Consider the following 18550-nt stretch of genomic DNA (forward strand, 5'->3'; position numbering starts at 1 on the left):
TCTTAATTATCCCTTACTTGGACGATCTCCTGATAAGGGCAAAGTCCAGGGAACAGTTGGAGGTCGGAGTAGCACTATCTCGGATACTGTTACAACAGCAGGGGTGGATTCTAAAGATTCCAAAATCGCAGCTGATCCCGACAACAAGTCTCCTGTGCTTAGGGATGATTCTGGACACAGTCCAGAAAAAGGTGTTTCTCCCGGAAGAGAAAGCCAGGGAGTTATCCGAGCTAGTCAGGAACCTCCTAAAATCAGTGCATCATTGCACAAGGGCCATGGTAAAAAAAATGGTGACTTCCTTCGAAGCAATTCCAGTCGGCAGATTTCATGCAAGAACTTTTCAGTGGGATCTGCTGGACAAATGGTCCGGATCGCATCTTCAGATGCATCAGCGGATAACCCTATATCCAAGGACAAGGGTGTCTCTCCTGTGGTGGTTACAGAGTGCTCATCTTCTAGAGGGCCGCAGATTCGGCATTCAGTTTTGGATGTTGGTGACCACGGAGGCCAGCCCGAGAGGCTGGGGAGCAGTCACACAAGGAAAAAATTTCCAGGGAGTGTGATCAAGTCTGGAGATTTTTCTCCACATAAATATAGCTAAGGGTAAATTTATAATGCTCTAAGCTTAGCAAGACCTCTGCTTCAAGGTCAGCCGGTATTGATCCAGTGGGATAGAACATCACGGCAGTCGCCCACGTAAATAGACAGGGCGGCACAAGAAGCAGGAGGGCAGTGGCAAAAACTGCAAGGACTTTTCGCTGGGCGGAAAATCATGTGATAGCACTGTCAGCAGTTTTTCATTCCGGGAATGGAAACTGGGAAGCAGACTTCCTCAGTAGGCACGTCCTCCACCCGGCAGAGTGGGAACTTCATGGGGAAGTTTTCCACATAATTGTAAACCGTTGGGAATTACCAAAGGTGGACATGATGGCGTCCCGTCTGAACAAAAAACGGGACAGGTATTGCGCCAGGTTAAGAGACCCTCAGGCAATAGCTGTGGACTTTTCTGGTAACACCGTGGGTGTACCAGTCGGTGTATGTGTTCCATCCTCTGCTTTTCATACCTAAGGTACTGAGAATTATAAGACGTAGAGGAGTAAGAACTATACTCATGGCTCCGGATTGGCCAAGAAGGACTTGGTACCCGGAACTTCAAGAGATGCTCACAGAGGACTTATGGCCTCTGCCGCTAAGAAGGGACTTGTTTCAGCAAGTACCTTGTCTGTTCCAAGACTTACCGCAGCTGCGTTTGACGGCATGGCGGTGGAACGCCGGATCCTAAGGGAAAAGGCATTCAGGAAGAGGTCATTCCTACCCTGGTCAAAGCCAGAAAGGAGGTGACCGCACAACATTATCACCACATGTGGCGAAAATATGTTGCGTGGTGTGAGGCCAGGAAGGCTCCACGAAGAAATCTCAACTCGGTCGATTCCTGCATTTCTTGCAAACAGGAGTGTCTATGGGCCTCAAATTGGGGTCCATTAAGGTTCAAATTTCGGCCCTGTCGATTTTTCTTCCAGAAAGAATTGGCTTCAGTTCCTGAAGTCCAGAAGTTTGTCAAGGGAGTATTGCATATACAACCCCCTTTTGTGCCTCCAGTGGCACTGTGGGATCTCAACGTAGTTCTGGGATTCCTCAAAACACATTGGTTTAAAACCAGTCAAATCTGTGGATTTGAAGCATCTCACATGAAAAGTGAACATGCTCTTGGACCTGGCCTGGACCAGGCGAGTGTCAAATTGGTGGTTTTTTTCTCAAAAAAGCCCATATCTGTTTGTCCATTCGGACAGGGCAGAGCTGCGGACTCGTCCCCAGTTCTCTCCCTAAGGTGGTGTCAGTGTTTAACCTGAACCAGCTTATTGTGGTGTCTTGCGCCTACTAGGGACTTGGAGGACTCCAAGTTGCTAGATGTGGTCAGGGCCCTGAAAATATAGGTTCCAGGACGGCTGAAGTCAGGAGAACTGACTTGCTGTTATCCTGTATGCACCCAACAAACTGGGTGCTCTTGCTTTTAAGCAGACTTTGCTAGTTGGATGTGTAATACAATTCAGCTTGCACATTCTGTGGCAGGCCTGCCACAGCCAAAATATGTAAATGCCCATTCCACAAGGAAGGTGGGCTCATCTTGGGCGGCTGCCCGAGGGGTCTCGGCTTTGCAACTTTGCCGAGCGGCTATTTAATCAGGGGCAAACACGTTTGTAAAATCCTACAAATTTGATACCCTGTCTAAGGAGGACCTGGAGTTCTCTCATTCGGTGCTGCAGAGTCATCCGCACTCTCCCGCCCGTTTGGGAGCTTTGGTATAATCCCCATGGTCCTTTCAGGAACCCCAGCATCCACTAGGACGATAGAGAAAATAAGAATTTACTTACCGATAATTCTATTTCTCGGAGTCCGTAGTGGATGCTGGGCGCCCATCCCAAGTGCGGATTATCTGCATTACTTGTACATAGTTACAAAAATCGGGTTATTATTGTTGTGAGCCATCTTTTCAGAGGCTCCGCTGTTATCATACTGTTAACTGGGTTCAGATCACAGGTTGTACAGTGTGATTGGTGTGGCTGGTATGAGTCTTACCCGGGATTCATAAATCCTTCCTTATTGTGTACGCTCGTCCGGGCACAGTACCTAACTGAGGCTTGGAGGAGGGTCATAGGGGGAGGAGCCAGTGCACACCACCTGATCCTAAAGCTTTACTTTTTGTGCCCTGTCTCCTGCGGAGCCGCTATTCCCCCCATGGTCCTTTCAGGAACCCCAGCATCCACTACGGACTCCGAGAAATAGAATTATCGGTAAGTAAATTCTTATTATAACATGTCAAAAAAAGTTTGATTTTATTTCCATCATTTACACTTTCAAAAGAACAGAAAACAAAAAATGGCATCTGCAAAAGTTTGGGCACCCTGCAGAGTTAATACCTTGTACTACCCCCTTTGGCAAGTATCACAGCTTGTAAACGCTTTTTGTAGCCAGCCAAGAGTCTTTCAATTCTTGTTTGAGGTATCTTCGCCCATTGGCCCTCATTCCGAGTTGTTCGATCGCTAGCTGCTTTTAGCAGCATTGCACAAGCTAAGCCTCCGCCCTCTGGGAGTGTATCTTAGCACAGCAGAATTGCGAACGAAAGATTAGCAGAATTGCGAATAGAAATTTCTTAGCAGTTTCTGAGTAGCTCGAGACTTACTCAGCCATTGCGATCAGTTCAGTCAGTTTCGTTCCTGGTTTGACGTCACAAACACACCCAGCGTTCGCCCAGACACTCCCCTGTTTCTTCAGACACTCCCGCGTTTTTCCCAGAAACGCCAGCGTTTTTTCGCACACACCCAGCAAACTGCAAGTTTCCGCTCAGAAACACCCACTTCCTGTCAATCACAGTACGATCACCAGAACGATGAAAACACCTCGTTATGCCGTGAGTAAAATACCTAACTTTTGTGTAAAATAACTAAGCGCATGCGCTCTGCGAACCTTGCGCATGCGCAGTAAGCGACTAATCGCAATATAGCGAAAATCGACAACGAGCGAACAACTCGGAATGACCCCCATTCTTCCTTACAAAAGTCTTCTAGTTCTTTGAGATTCCTGGGCTGTGACGCACTGCTCTTTTAAGGTCTATCCATAGATTATCAATTATGTTGAGGTCAGGAGATTGTGAAGGCCATGGCAAAATCTTCAGTTTACGCCTCTTGATGTGATCCACCGTGGATTTTGAGGTGTGTTTAGGATCATTATCCATTTGTAGAAGCCAGCCTCTCTTTAACTTCAGCTTTTTCACAGATGGCATCAAGTTAGCATCCAAAATTTGCTGGAATCTTATTGAATCCATTTTTCCTTCTACTCGTGAAATGTTCCCTGTGCCACTGGCTGCAATACAACCCCAAAGCATGATTGATCCACCCCCATGCTTAACAGTTGGACAGAGGTTCTTTTCATTAAATTCTGTGCCCTTCCTTCTCCAAACGTACCTTTGCTCATTCCGGACAAAAAGTTCTATATTAACCTCATCGGTCCACAGAACTTTATTCCAAAATGCATCAGGCTTGTCTATATGTTCATTTGCAAACTTCAAACGCTGATTTTTGTGGTGAGGACGTAGAAGAGGTTTTCTTCTGATGACTCTTCCATGAAGACCATATTTGTACAAGTATCTCTTTATAGTGGAATAGTGTACCACAACTCCAGTGTCTGCCAGATCTTCCTGGAGGGATCGTGCAGTCAAACGTGGATTTTGACTTGCTTTTCTCACAATCCTGCGAGCTGTTCTGTCTGATATTTTTCTTGGTCTTCCAGATCTTGCTTTAACTTCCACTGTTCCTGATGACTGCCATTTCGTAATTCCATTCCGAACAGAGGATATGGGCATCTGATAACGCTTTGCTATCTTCTTATAGCCTTCTCCTGCTTTGTGAGCGTCAACTATTCTCAGTTTCGGTGTTCTACACAACTGCTTAGAGGAACCCATGGTGCTGATTGTTGGAGCAAGGTCAGATGAGTCTGGGCTTTTAAAATCTTTGAGATTGACATCACCTGGTCTTTCCAGACGATGATTGAGAACAATCCATGACACTGCCAGGTCTCAGCTGTCCAAAGTAGGGAAGTACAAGGTATTAACTCTGCAGGGTGCCCAAGCTTTTGCAGACGACATATTTTGTTTTCTGTTCTTTTGAAAGTGTAAATAATGAAAATAAAATCAAACTTTTTTTTGACATGTTATAAGAATGGTTAATCTGTAATTTGATGCCTTTTGGAGATTTTTCCATCTTTCCTTGCCTTCTTTTTGCACATTAAAATGAATTTTTGCCTGGGGTGCCCAAACTTTCAATCCCCACTGTATCTATTGACTGTCTAACTAGACACTGTGTATATATCATCCAGATACCATCAGCAATCAGTTGGGGCAATTGTCGTTTTGCAGATGATTGTATAAATAAATCTGTAATGTATGAGGTTCACAGATCATAGCTTTCAACCAAAAAGTGGTTGGAATTGGAAAATCAGGTTGTCTTAAGGCTCATACACACTGGCCGATATATCGCGGGTCCGTCGGCTAGTGTGTACGGGCGATATGTCTGTGTACTCCATCGTTCACAGACATATCGTGTCGGCCCTGCAGCACAGCCGACGGACAATATATCTACAAATATATTGGCGCATCGCTGTGTGTGTGTGTACACGCCGGCCCAGTTCATGACGTCAGTCCCCAACGGATCGGACAGTGTGTATGCACAGCACACTGCCCGATCCGTCCATGGATATATCAGATCAATTGATCTGCCGATATATCTATCAGTGTGTACCCAGCATTACATGTTGGATTTCACCGATCAACTGGGGCTGTAGATTGCTAGTAAATAGTAACAATCTGCAGATTTGCAGACCGTTTCTAGTAAACTGATGAGCCTCTCAAGACTGGCAGATCTTTATTTGCTGAAAACAATCTGCAAATCGCTGACAAATATCTGTAATGTATGGGCGCAGATTGGTGCTTTGGGGAATCTCTAAATCTGGGAACAAATCTCAGAATCTGCAAATAGTTTTTTGTAATTACCTTTAGTTTTTGAATTGTCTGCAATAAAAAAAAAAAGACATCTGAACATATCTTCAATAATGCTGTGGTTATAGATTTAGGGGAGGCCGACAAATAAAGATGTAAGTTGGTGGCAGACTGATTGCTGAAGCACCCTACTATCATTCGGGTCAATTAAATTCGGCAACTTATGAATAGCGCCGGGAATTAGCTCCCGCCGCTATTCAATTCAGCTCCAGTTAAGTCGGCGATGGCCCGTTCTCGCCGACTAAACAGGTTGAATTGTCGGGAGAACGGCATTCTCCGACTTAACTCCCCGGCGCGAGGCTGATTCCCGACAGAATCAGCCTCGCGCGGGCCGCGAGGCAGCACTTTTGTCGCGTTTCTTCTCTCATCCCCCGAAGATGAGAGAAGAATTCCCGACAATTGCGGGTAAATAGCAGCTGAATTGAATAGCGTCGGGAGCTAATTCCCGGCGCTATTCATAAGTTGCCGAATTGAATCGACCCCATTGTGTGGGAATGATTGCTGTAAAGGGCCCCATACACTAGTACGATTTTACACGATTTCAGACAATTCCGATATATCCGTCTGATATATTGTATGAAATTATGTACAATCGTATGTGTTTTAGATCATATCCAGTCTGATGCGCTGTCGGATAGGATCCCCTAGGTTGTTGGTGCTGCACTAATGATATATCGGAATTGGATGGAATCGGATGGAATAAGTGTGTTTTTTGTGCATGTGATGTATCACAGGGAAGTTTGACTGGCATTCTCAGGACACTCCCAGCCCCCCGTAGCCCTCTATCCAGCCCATCAGATATATCTCATGGTGCCATACGATATATTGCATGCGATGTTGTCAAAGTCGGAAAAATATCACGCTACACGTTGCCATATATCCACCCCATGCGCGTGCCGCTGCACGTGCACATTCTCTCCCGTGCGTGCGGATACTCGCAGCTGCGTGATGGCGCCTCCTCGGCCATGCGCTCGAACGCGTGGTATGTGCATTTACGGTAGAGTTTGTGTGCGTCTAGCGGGCAACTCAAATGTTACATAGTAAATCCAAATAGTATGTTTTATAGGTAATGTTCCCCTTAATAATAACTGTAAGTTTGTTTATTGTAACTGGTCCCTGGACAGAGGAATTCCTCTTTGCATGATACGAAGGGTCAGACAGGGTTTGAGCAGTGGTGTTTGGTACCTAACTAAAGAACATTTTATTAGAAACAATCCGGTGCTGGTTAGGTAAAGATTAATCGCTCCTGCGTATAGTTATGTCTATTAGTAGTTTCTGGACATTTACTATATTTGCGGTTCATTATCCATGCGGCGAGAATTCTGAGATTCCCTCCCACCTGAGCAGTTTGATATAGTCACAGCCCACCTGTTCAAACTAACCTATGACCTTTTGTTATGATGCGAGGAGACATTCCTGTGTCCAATGAACAATAAGATTGTAGGGCCCTTTGTAGTACACTGTATGTTGTGTATATAAGGGTCACTGTCCCCAGACCGGCCAGTACTCTCTCTCATCAACATTTATCTCTGATAATTGGAGGACTGGATCCGGTTGCGCTAGTGAGTGTTCCCCGTATGGTATGTTTCTCTGTAGCCACTTTGTTACCCGTTTTTAATGTTAGCCATTCATTCTTAGTCTATGTATTTGTGTTTGCGATCGTTCGCTGTTGTGTATATTTCTGTCTAGTTATTCTGTTAGATATTTATGTTAGCCTGTAGTGTATGAACTGTTAACTGTTTTTTTCCCTTTTACTTAGCTAAATATTGTTAGTAAAGGTGTTGGAACCTTAGCAAGGTATTGTGTGTTTATTACATGGCTGAGGGTAATCGGAGCGTCTCAATCGCTCAAACAGCTAGCTTACAGACCAAGGTTAAACAGTTATATCATTGTAGTATCTCAACACTAAGAATTACAGTATAAGCATACTCTGTGTAAGGTTTAAAAGGTTATTATCTGTGTGTACGCTCGCTGTGTGTATCCCGTACTCACAGCGCAGCGTGTGTACGTAACTTGCGTACCACGTGCGAGGTCTTTGTACGCAAATAGCGTACGAAGTGCGTAGCACGTGCACGAGGGACAGCGGCCATTACGGCTTCACGATATTAGTAGCTTTATCAATGTATAGCGGCTTCATCAATCGCATGCGATATATCTTATGCAAAAATAGCACAAAATTACCAAATCGTGTGGAATCGCTCCCGGGGGGGGGGGGTGCAAGGGAAATTACATCCGACTTCAGCCTCAGACATATCGTTGTAGTGTATGGGGACCCTTTACATTGCCTGAAATGGACTGACAAATCCTGTGTTCTTCAGTAAGGAACTGGTGTTAAATCAAATGCATGTAAATATGAAACCAGTTGTATTTTTGCATCTGCATTGTCAAGATTTTTGCATCCTATTTATTTAATTTCAGTGTGTTGATAGCGGGTGTAGTATGGTATGCCGGCGGCCGGGCTCCCGGCGACCAGCATACCGGCGCCGGGAGCCCGGCCGCCGGCATACCGACAACGTGGCGAGCCCAAATGAGCCCCTTCTCCCTCCAGGGGGATCGTGGACCCCACGAGGGAGAAAAAGTGTTGGTATTTCTGCTGTTTAGTTTCCGGCACCGGTATACTGTGCGCCGGGATCCCGACAGTAGGCATACTGAAGACCACCCGTTGATAGCATGTCTCCCATATTTGTAATAACGCTAGCAGTTTCACAGTATTGTCTTGTATTTCTTCCCATTGCTTTTCAGTGCTTTATTTCAGTAGCATTGAATTGGCTATAGGCATGAATGAAGCTGTTCTGTTTCTCTCCCCCACACCCCACATCAGAAATCAGTAGAGATTTAGTTCATCTCTATTAAAGTGCGATCAAAGCAGGGCGTCACCTAGGACTCCTTGACAACCAGCCAATTACATTGCAGTTAGCTTTTGGTGTGGCTAATAGGGAAGTCTGGTCAACTGATTCTTATTACATTTTGGGAGGATCCCAGACTCCAAGTCATAAACAGGTTGCAAACTAGTATTACCTAGCCTGCAACAATCACATCATGTACTGCACACTGTTTATAATTAAATAACATATGTTTAATACTACAGGTTGAGTGTACCATATCCGAAATTCCCAAAATCTGAAATGATCCAGAGTCCGAAATATTTTGAATGCTGACTGAGATAGTGACACCTTTTGCTTTTTGACAGTTCACGGTCTACAAACTTTATTTCATGCTCAAAATTATTAAACATATTTTATAAAATTACCTTCACTCTATGTGCATAAGGTGTTTTTAAAACATAAGTCCATTTCGTGTTTAGACGTGGGTACCATCACCAAGATATTTCATTATGGTATGCAAATATTCCATAATACAAAAATCTTCTGGTCCCTAGCATTTCGGTTATGGGAGACTCAACCTGTACTTATTTATTTTGTTAACAGGATTTTAAATAGCATTTACAGAGTATGCAGCATGTGATTCGCACTCATCCTTTCAACAGTGATGCTCACCTTCTATATGCCGCATACACTTCCATATACACTTGGTTTAATTTTTGGTAGAATTAAGTTAACCTACCAGTATGTTTTTGGTTTATTTTAGAAAAATCTGATAACTTTGTGGAAACCCACGCAAACACTGGGACCTTGTTGGAAAAAATCTATGTGCCAATGGGGTCAATTCAATTCAGTGACAGTTTGTCTTCAAATTCCTAACTTTACAAACTCCCGTGCATCACGGGAATTTAATTGTCGGGAATGTGTTTTTTAGTCGACAATTCAATTCAGAGAGCGATATTGTAATTAGTCTTACTTAAATATGATTGTCGGGAATTTGCAAACTCCCTGGAATTCAATTGTCTGTAATGTGGGTTTCTCTGACGTCCTAGTGGATGCTGGGAACTCCGTAAGGACCATGGGGAATAGCGGCTCCACAGGAGACTGGGCACAAAAAGAAAAGCTTTAGGACTACCTGGTGTGCACTGGCTCCTCCCCCTATGACCCTCCTCCAAGCCTCAGTTAGATTTTTGTGCCCGACCGAGCTGGGTGCAATCTAGGAGGCTTTCCTGAGCTTCTTAGAAAAAGTTAGTTTTAGGTTTTTTTATTTTCAGTGAGACCTGCTGGCAACAGGCTCACTGCATCGAGGGACTAAGGGGAGAAGAAGCGAACCTGCCTGCTTGCAGCCAGCTTGGGCTTCTTAGGCTACTGGACACCATTAGCTCCAGAGGGACCGAACACAGGCCCAGCCTCGGAGTCCGGTCCCAGAGCCGCGCCGCCGGCCCCCTTACAGAGCCAGAAGCAAGAAGAGGTCCGGAAAATCGGCGGCAGAAGACATCAGTCTTCACCAAGGTAGCGCACAGCACTGCAGCTGTGCGCCATTGCTCCTCATGCACCACACGCTCCGGTCACTGATGGGTGCAGGGCGCTAGGGGGGGGGCGCCCTGAGCAGCAATATAAACACCTTGGCTGGCTAAATTACATCACATATAACCCCCAGGGCTATATGGATGTATATTAACCCCTGCCAGATTCCTGAAAAAAGCGGGAGAAAAGTCAGCCGAGAAGGGGGCGGAGCCTATCTCCTCAGCACACTGTCGCCATTTTCCCTCACAGCTCCGCTGGAAGGACGTCTCCCTGACTCTCCCCTGCAGTCCTGCACTACAGAAAAGGGTAAAACAAGAGGGGGGGGGGGGGCACTAATTAGGCGCAGTATAATATACACAGCAGCTATAAAGGGAAAAACACTCTGTTTGGTGTTATCCCAACATATATATATAGCGCTCTGGTGTGTGCTGGCATACTCTCCCTCTGTCTCCCCAAAGGGCTAGTGGGGTCCTGTCCTCTATCAGAGCATTCCCTGTGTGTGTGCTGTGTGTCGGTACGACTGTGTCGACATGTATGAAGAGGAAAATGATGTGGAGGCGGAGCAATTGCCTGTAATGGTGATGTCACCCCCTAGGGAGTCGACACCTGAGTGGATGAGCTTATGGAAGGATTTACGTGAAAGTGTCAGCTCTTTACAAAAGACGGTTGATGACATGAGACAGCCGGCTACTCAGCTGGTGCCTGTCCAGGCGTCTCAAAGACCATCAGGGGCTCTTAAACGCCCGCTACCTCAGATGGCAGATACAGACGCCGACACAGATACTGACTCCAGTGTCGACGATGAAGAGACGAATGTGACTTCCAGTAGGGCCACACGTTACATGATTGAGGCAATGAAAAATGTTTTACACATTTCTGATAGTACAAGTACCACTAAAAAGGGTATTATGTTTGGTGAGAAAAAACTACCTGTAGTTTTTCCTGCATCTGAGGAATTAAATGAAGTGTGTGATGAAGCGTGGGTTTCTCCCGATAAAAAACTGATAATTCCTAAAAAGTTATTGGCATCATACCCTTTCCCGCCAGAGGATAGGGCACGTTGGGAAACACCTCCTAGGGTGGATAAAGCGCTCACACGCTTGTCAAAACAGGTGGCACTACCGTCTCCGGATACGGCCACCCTTAAGGAACCTGCTGACAGAAAGCAGGAGAATATCCTAAAATGTATATACACTCACACGGGTGTTATACTGCGACCAGCAATCGCCTCAGCCTGGATGTGCAGTGCTGGGGTGGCTTGGTCGGATTCCCTGACTGAAAATATTGATACCCTGGATAGGGACAGTATATTACTGACTATAGAGCATTTAAAAGATGCATTTTTATATATGCGTGATGCACAGAGGGATATTTGCCGACTGGCATCAAGAGTAAGTGCGCTGTCCATATCTGCCAGAAGAGGGTTATGGAAGCGGCAGTGGTCAGGTGATGCTGATTCCAAAAGGCATATGGAAGTATTGCCTTATAAAGGGGAGGAGTTATTTGGGGTAGGTCTATCGGACCTGGTATCCACGGCAACTGCTGGGAAATCCACATTTTTACCCCAGGTAGCCTCTCAACATAAAAAGACGCCGTATTATCAGGCGCAGTCCTTTCGGCCCCATAAGGGCAAGCGGGCGAAAGGCTGCTCATTTCTGCCCCGTGGCAGAGGGAGAGGAAAAAGGCTGCAGCAAACAGCCAGTTCCCAGGAACATAAGCCCTCTCCCGCTTCTGCCAAGTCCTCAGCATGACGCTGGGGCAATACAAGCGGACTCAGGCACGGTGGGGGCCCGTCTCAAGAATTTCAGCGCGCAGTGGGCTCACTCACAAGTGGACCCCTGGATCCTTCAGGTGGTATCTCAGGGGTACAAATTGGAATTCGAGACGTCTCCCCCTCGCCGTTTCCTAAAGTCTGCCTTACCGACGTCTCCCTCCGACAGGGAGGCGGTATTGGAAGCCATTCACAAGCTGTATTCACAGCAGGTGATAATCAAGGTACCCCTCCTGCAACAAGGAATGGGGTATTATTCCACGCTGTTTGTGGTACCGAAGCCGGATGGCTCGGTGAGACCTATTTTAAATCTAAAATCTTTGAACACTTACATACAGAGGTTCAAATTCAAGATGGAGTCACTCAGAGCGGTGATCACGAACCTGGAAGAAGGGGATTATATGGTGTCTCTGGACATCAAGGATGCTTACCTCCATGTCCCAATTTACCCTTCTCACCAAGGGTACCTCAGGTTTGTGGTACAGAACTGCCACTATCAGTTTCAGACGCTGCCGTTTGGTTTGTCCACGGCGCCCCGGGTCTTTACCAAAGTAATGGCCGAAATGATGATACTCCTTCGAAGGAAGGGAGTTTTAATTATCCCTTACTTGGACGATCTCCTGATAAGGGCAAGATCCAAGGAACAGTTGGTAGTCGGAGTGGCACTATCTCAAGTAGTGCTGCGGCAGCACGGGTGGATTCTCAATATCCCAAAATCGCAGCTGATCCCGACGACACGTCTTCTGTTCCTAGGGATGATCCTGGACACAGTCCAGAAAAAGGTGTTTCTCCTGGAAGAGAAAGCCAGAGAGTTATCCGAGCTAGTCAGAAACCTCCTAAAACCAGGCCAAGTATCAGTGCACCAATGCACAAGGGTCCTGGGAAAAATGGTAGCTTCCTACGAAGCAATCCCATTCGGCAGATTCCACGCAAGAACATTCCAGTGGGACCTGCTGGACAAATGGTCCGGATCGCATCTTCAGATGCATCAGCGAATAACCCTGTCCCCAAGGACAAGGGTGTCTCTCCTGTGGTGGTTGCAGAGTGCTCATCTTCTAGAGGGCCGCAGATTCGGCATTCAGGACTGGGTTCTGGTGACCACGGATGCCAGCCTGCGAGGCTGGGGAGCAGTCACACAGGGAAGAAACTTCCAGGGCTTGTGGTCAAGCCTGGAGACATCACTTCACATAAATATCCTGGAGTTAAGAGCCATTTACAATGCTCTAAGCCAAGCATGACCTCTGCTTCAAGGTCAGCCGATGCTGATCCAGTCGGACAACATCACGGCAGTCGCCCACGTAAACAGACAGGGCGGCACAAGAAGCAGGAGGGCAATGGCAGAAGCTGCAAGGATTCTTCGCTGGGCGGAAAATCATGTGATAGCACTGTCGGCAGTGTTCATTCCGGGAGTGGACAACTGGGAAGCAGACTTCCTCAGCAGGCACGACCTCCACCCGGGAGAGTGGGGACTTCACCCAGAAGTCTTCCACATGATGATAAACCGTTGGGAAAAACCAAAGGTGGACATGATGGCGTCCCGCCTCAACAAAAAACTGGACAGGTATTGCGCCAGGTCAATGGACCCTCAAGCAATAGCTGTGGACGCTCTGGTAACACCGTGGGTGTACCAGTCAGTGTATGTGTTCCCTCCTCTGCCTCTCATACCCAAGGTGCTGAGAATTATACGGCGGGGAGGAGTAAGATCTATTCTCGTGGCTCCGGATTGGCCAAGAAGGACTTGGTACCCGGAACTTCAAGAGATGCTCACAGAGGACCTGTGGCCTCTACCTCTGAGAAGGGACCTGCTCCAGCAGGGACCCTGTCTGTTCCAAGACTTACCTCGGCTGCGTTTGACGGCATGGCGGTTGAACGCCGGATCCTAAAGGAAAAAGGCATTCCAGACGAAGTCATCCCTACTTTGATAAAAGCCAGAAAGGATGTAACCGTAAAGCATTATCACCGCATCTGGCGGAAATATGTTGCGTGGTGCGAGGCCAAAAAGGCCCAGACGGAGGAATTTCAATTGGGTCGATTCCTGCATTTCCTGCAAGCAGGAGTGTCTATGGGCCTAAAATTAGGATCCATTAAGGTCCAGATTTCGGCCCTGTCGATTTTCTTTCAGAGAGAACTGGCTTCAGTGCCTGAAGTCCAGACGTTTGTTAAGGGAGTGCTACATATACAGCCTCCTTTTGTGCCTCCAGTGGCACCCTGGGATCTGAATGTTGTTTTGGATTTCCTAAAATCACATTGGTTTGAACCACTCAACACTGTGGAATTAAAATATCTCACATGGAAGGTGGTCATGTTGTTGGCCCTGGCTTCAGCCAGGCGTGTGTCCGAAATGGCGGCTTTATCCTGTAAAAGCCCTTACCTGATTTTTCATACGGACAGGGCAGAATTGAGGACTCGTCCTCAATTTCTCCCAAAGGTGGTTTCAGCGTTTCATCTGAACCAGCCTATTGTGGTACCTGCGGCTACTAATGACTTGGAGGACTCCAAGTTGCTGGACGTTGTCAGGGCCCTGAAAATATATGTTTCCAGGACGGCTGGAGTAGGAAAATCTGACTCGCTATTTATCCTGTACGCACCCAACAAGCTGGGTGCTCCTGCTTCTAAGCAGACTATTGCTCGCTAGATTTGTAGTACAATTCAGCTTGCGCATTCTGTGGCAGGCCTGCCACAGCCAAAATCTGTAAAAGCCCACTCCACAAGGAAGGTGGGCTCATCTTGGGCGGCTGCCCGAGGGGTCTCGGCTTTACAACTCTGCCGAGCTGCTACTTGGTCAGGGTCAAATACTTTTGTAAAATTTTACAAATTTGACACTCTGGCTGAGGAGGACCTGGAGTTTTCTCACTCGGTGCTGCAGAGTCATCCGCACTCTCCCGCCCGTTTGGGAGCTTTGGTATAATCCCCATGGTCCTTACGGAGTTCCCAGCATCCACTAGGACGTAAAAGAAAATAAGAATTTACTTACCGATAATTTATTTCTCGTAGTCCGTAGTGGATGCTGGGCGCCCATCCCAAGTGCGGATTATCTGCAATACTTGTACATAGTTATTGTTAACAAATCGGGTTATTGTTGTTGTGAGCCATCTATCCAGAGGCTCCTCTGTTATCATGCTGTTAACTGGGTTCATATCACAAGTTGTACGGTGTGATTGGTGTGGCTGGTATGAGTCTTACCCGGGATTCAAAATCCTTCCTTATTGTGTACGCTCGTCCGGGCACAGTATCCTAACTGAGGCTTGGAGGAGGGTCATAGGGGGAGGAGCCAGTGCACACCAGGTAGTCCTAAAGCTTTTCTTTTTGTGCCCAGTCTCCTGCGGAGCCGCTATTCCCCATGGTCCTTACGGAGTTCCCAGCATCCACTACGGACTACGAGAAATAGAATTATCGGTAAGTAAATTCTTATTTTTTTTTAGTCTGAAATTCACTTCAGGGAGGGATATTGTATTTAGTCTGACTTAAATATGCAAGTCAGGGGAAGGGACAGGGAGGAGACTTATTTTCCCTCCTTTTACTCACAGGAATGTAATGTTAAGACAAGACTTTGGAGTAGAAGCCACAACCATTTTGGTACTGACATGAAAGGAATGGTAGCAGCAGTGGGAAGCAGTATATTGTTCTGTGGAAGTGTGGAAAAACATCAATCATCGCTTTATAATGTGACTTAATTGTCGTTGGCGCCAGTAGGGTAAGCTTGCTGGCACTGTGACAGCCAAAGGCAGGGAATCTCTAATAATCTCACGTAAGTGGGATTGGTTTAGGGTGGCTTGCTTGGCATCATCAATGGAAGTGTAATGGTTGAAGATCTTGGGCAATCGACCATGTTTTCTTTGGCGTATCACTTACCATTTCTCTGACGTCCTAGTGGATGCTGGGAACTCCGTAAGGACCATGGAGAATAGACGGGCTCCGCAGGAGACTGGGCACTCTAAAAGAAAGATTAGGTACTATCTGGTGTGCACTGGCTCCTCCCTCTATGCCCCTCCTCCAGACCCCAGTTAGAATCTGTGCCCGGCCAGAGCTGGATGCACCAAGTGGGCTCTCCTGAGCTTGCTAGAAAAGAAAGTATTTGTTAGGTTTTTTATTTTCAGTGAGATCTGCTGGCAACAGACTCACTGCTACGTGGGACTGAGGGGAGAGAAGCAAACCTACCTGCGTGCAGCTAGCTTGTGCTTCTTAGGCTACTGGACACCATTAGCTCCAGAGGGTTCGAACACAGGGCCCGACCTCGATCGTCCGTTCCCGGAGCCGCGCCGCCGTCCCCCTTGCAGAGCCAGAAGACAGAAGAGAAGGAGATGAAATCGGCGGCAGAAGACTCCGGTCTTCATTAAGGTAGCGCACAGCACTGCAGCTGTGCGCCATTGCTCCCACTGCACACCACACACTCCGGTCACTGTAGGGTGCAGGGCGCTGGGGGGGGGAGCGCGCGCCCTGGGCAGCAATAAAATACCTTTTGGCATAAAAATACACATAATACAGTCTGTGACTGTATATGTGTAAAACCCCCGCCATTTTTCAGTCAGAAACTGCAGGGAGAAGCCCGCCGCTGAGGGGGCGGGGCCTTCTTCCTCAGCACACAGCGCCATTTTTCCTTCACAGTTCCGCTGGAAGCAGCTCCCCAGGCTCTCCCCTGCAGTATTCCTGATACAAGAAGGGTAAAAAAGAGAGGGGGGGCACATAAATTTAGGCGCAAATAATATATATTAAGCAGCTATTGGGAAAAATCACTCATTATAGTGAAAATCCCTGTGTTATATAGCGCTGTGGTGTGTGCTGGCATACTCTCTCTCTGTCTCCCCAAAGGACTTTGTGGGGTCCTGTCCTCAGTCAGAGCATTCCCTGTGTGTGTGCGGTGTGTCGGTACGGCTGTGTCGACATGTTTGATGAGGAGGGTTACGTGGAGGCGGAGCAAGGGCAGATAAGTGTGGTGTCGCCCCCGACGGGCCGACACCGGATTGGATGGATATGTGGAAGGTCTTAACAGACAGTGTCAACTCCTTACATAAAAGGTTCGATGACGCAGCAGCCTTGGGACAGCCGGGATCTCAACCCGCGCCTGCCCAGGCGTCTCAGAGGCCATCAGGGGCTCATAAACGCCCGCCATCTCAGATGGTAGACACAGATGTCGACACGGAGTCTGACTCCAGTGTAGATGAGGATGAGATAAATGCACAGTCTACTAAAGCCATCCGATGCATGATTACTGCAATGAAAAATGTATTGCACATTTCTGATATTAACCCGGTTACTACCAAGAAGGGTATTATGTTTGGGGAGAAAAAGCAGCCAGTGACTTTTCCCCCATCCGATGAATTAAATGAATTGTGTGAGGAAGCGTGGAGTTCCCCCGATAAGAAGCTAGTGATTTCTAAGAGGTTACTGATGGCGTACCCTTTCCCGCCAACGGATAGGTTACGTTGGGAAACATCCCCTAGGGTGGACAAAGCGCTCACACGCTTATCAAAAAAGGTGGCACTGCCGTCTCAGGATACGGCCGCCTTAAAGGAGCCTGCGGATAGAAAGCAGGAAGCTATCCTGAAGTCTGTGTATACACACTCGGGTACTATACTGAGACCTGCTATTGCTTCAGCATGGATGTGTAGTGCTGCAGCCGCATGGTCTGATACCCTGTCAGACAACATTGATTCCCTCGACAGGGATACTATTTTGCTAACCATAGAACATATAAAAGACGTCGTCTTATATATGCGGGATGCTCAGAGGGACATTTGCCTGCTGGCATCTAGAATTAATGCAATGTCCATTTCTGCCAGGAGAGTATTATGGACTCGGCAGTGGACAGGTGATGCTGATTCTAAAAGACACATGGAGGTTTTGCCTTATAAGGGTGAGGAATTGTTGGGGACGGTCTCTCGGACCTCGTATCCACGGCAACAGCCGGGAAGTCAACTTTTTTACCTCAGGTTCCCTCACAGCCTAAGAAAGCACCGTATTATCATGTACAGTCCTTTCGGCCTCAGAAAGGCAAGCGGATCAGAGGCGCATCCTTTTTGCCCAGAGGCAGGGGTAGAGGAAAGAAGCTGCACCAGGCAGCCAGTTCCCAGGAACAAAAATCCTCCCCCGCTTCCTCTAAGTCCACCGCATGACGCTGGGGCTCCACAGGCGGAGCCGGGTGCGGTGGGGGCACGTCTCCGAAACTTCAGCAACCAGTGGGTTCGCTCACAAGTGGATCTCTGGGCTGTTCAAATTGTATCTCAGGGATACAAGCTGGAGTTCGAGGCGACTCCCCCTCGCCGTTACCACAAATCAGCCTTGCCAGCTGCTCCCAGGGAAAGGGAGGTAGTACTGGCGGCAATTCACAAGCTGTACCTCCAGCAGGTGATAATCAAGGTCCCCCTCCTTCAACAGGGACGGGGTTACTATTCCACAATGTTTGTGGTACCGAAACCAGACGGTTCGGTGAGACCCATTCTAAATTTAAAATCCTTGAACACTTATATAAGGAAGTTCAAGTTCAAAATGGAATCGCTCAGGGCGGTTATTGCAAGCCTGGAAGAGGGGGATTTTATGGTGTCGCTGGACATCAAGGATGCTTACTTGCATGTCCCCGTTTACCCACCTCACCAGGAGTACCTCAGGTTTGTGGTACAGGATTGTCATTACCAATTCCAGACGTTGCCGTTTGGTCTGTCCACGGCACCGAGAGTATTTACCAAGGTAATGGCCGAAATGATGATACTCCTTCGGAAGAAGGGAGTTATAATTATCCCGTACTTGGACGATCTCCTTATAAAGGCGAGGTCCAGAGAGCAGTTGTTAGTCAGCGTAGCACTTTCTCGGGAAGTGTTGCTACAGCACGGCTGGATTCTGAATATCCCAAAGTCGCAGCTGATTCCTGCGACGCGTCTGCTC

General features: G+C 47.4%; 1 protein-coding gene across 6 annotated transcripts in view; it reads left to right on the forward strand.

Moving 5' to 3' along the window:
- RHOT1 (ras homolog family member T1) overlaps positions 1–18550 on the forward strand; it is a 153795-nt gene that overhangs the window by 49335 nt on the left and 85910 nt on the right. The gene's annotated exons all lie outside the window — the stretch shown is intronic.

This window comes from Pseudophryne corroboree, chromosome 3 (genome assembly GCF_028390025.1).
Source record: "Pseudophryne corroboree isolate aPseCor3 chromosome 3, aPseCor3.hap2, whole genome shotgun sequence".
NCBI classification, from domain to species: Eukaryota; Metazoa; Chordata; class Amphibia; order Anura; family Myobatrachidae; genus Pseudophryne; species Pseudophryne corroboree.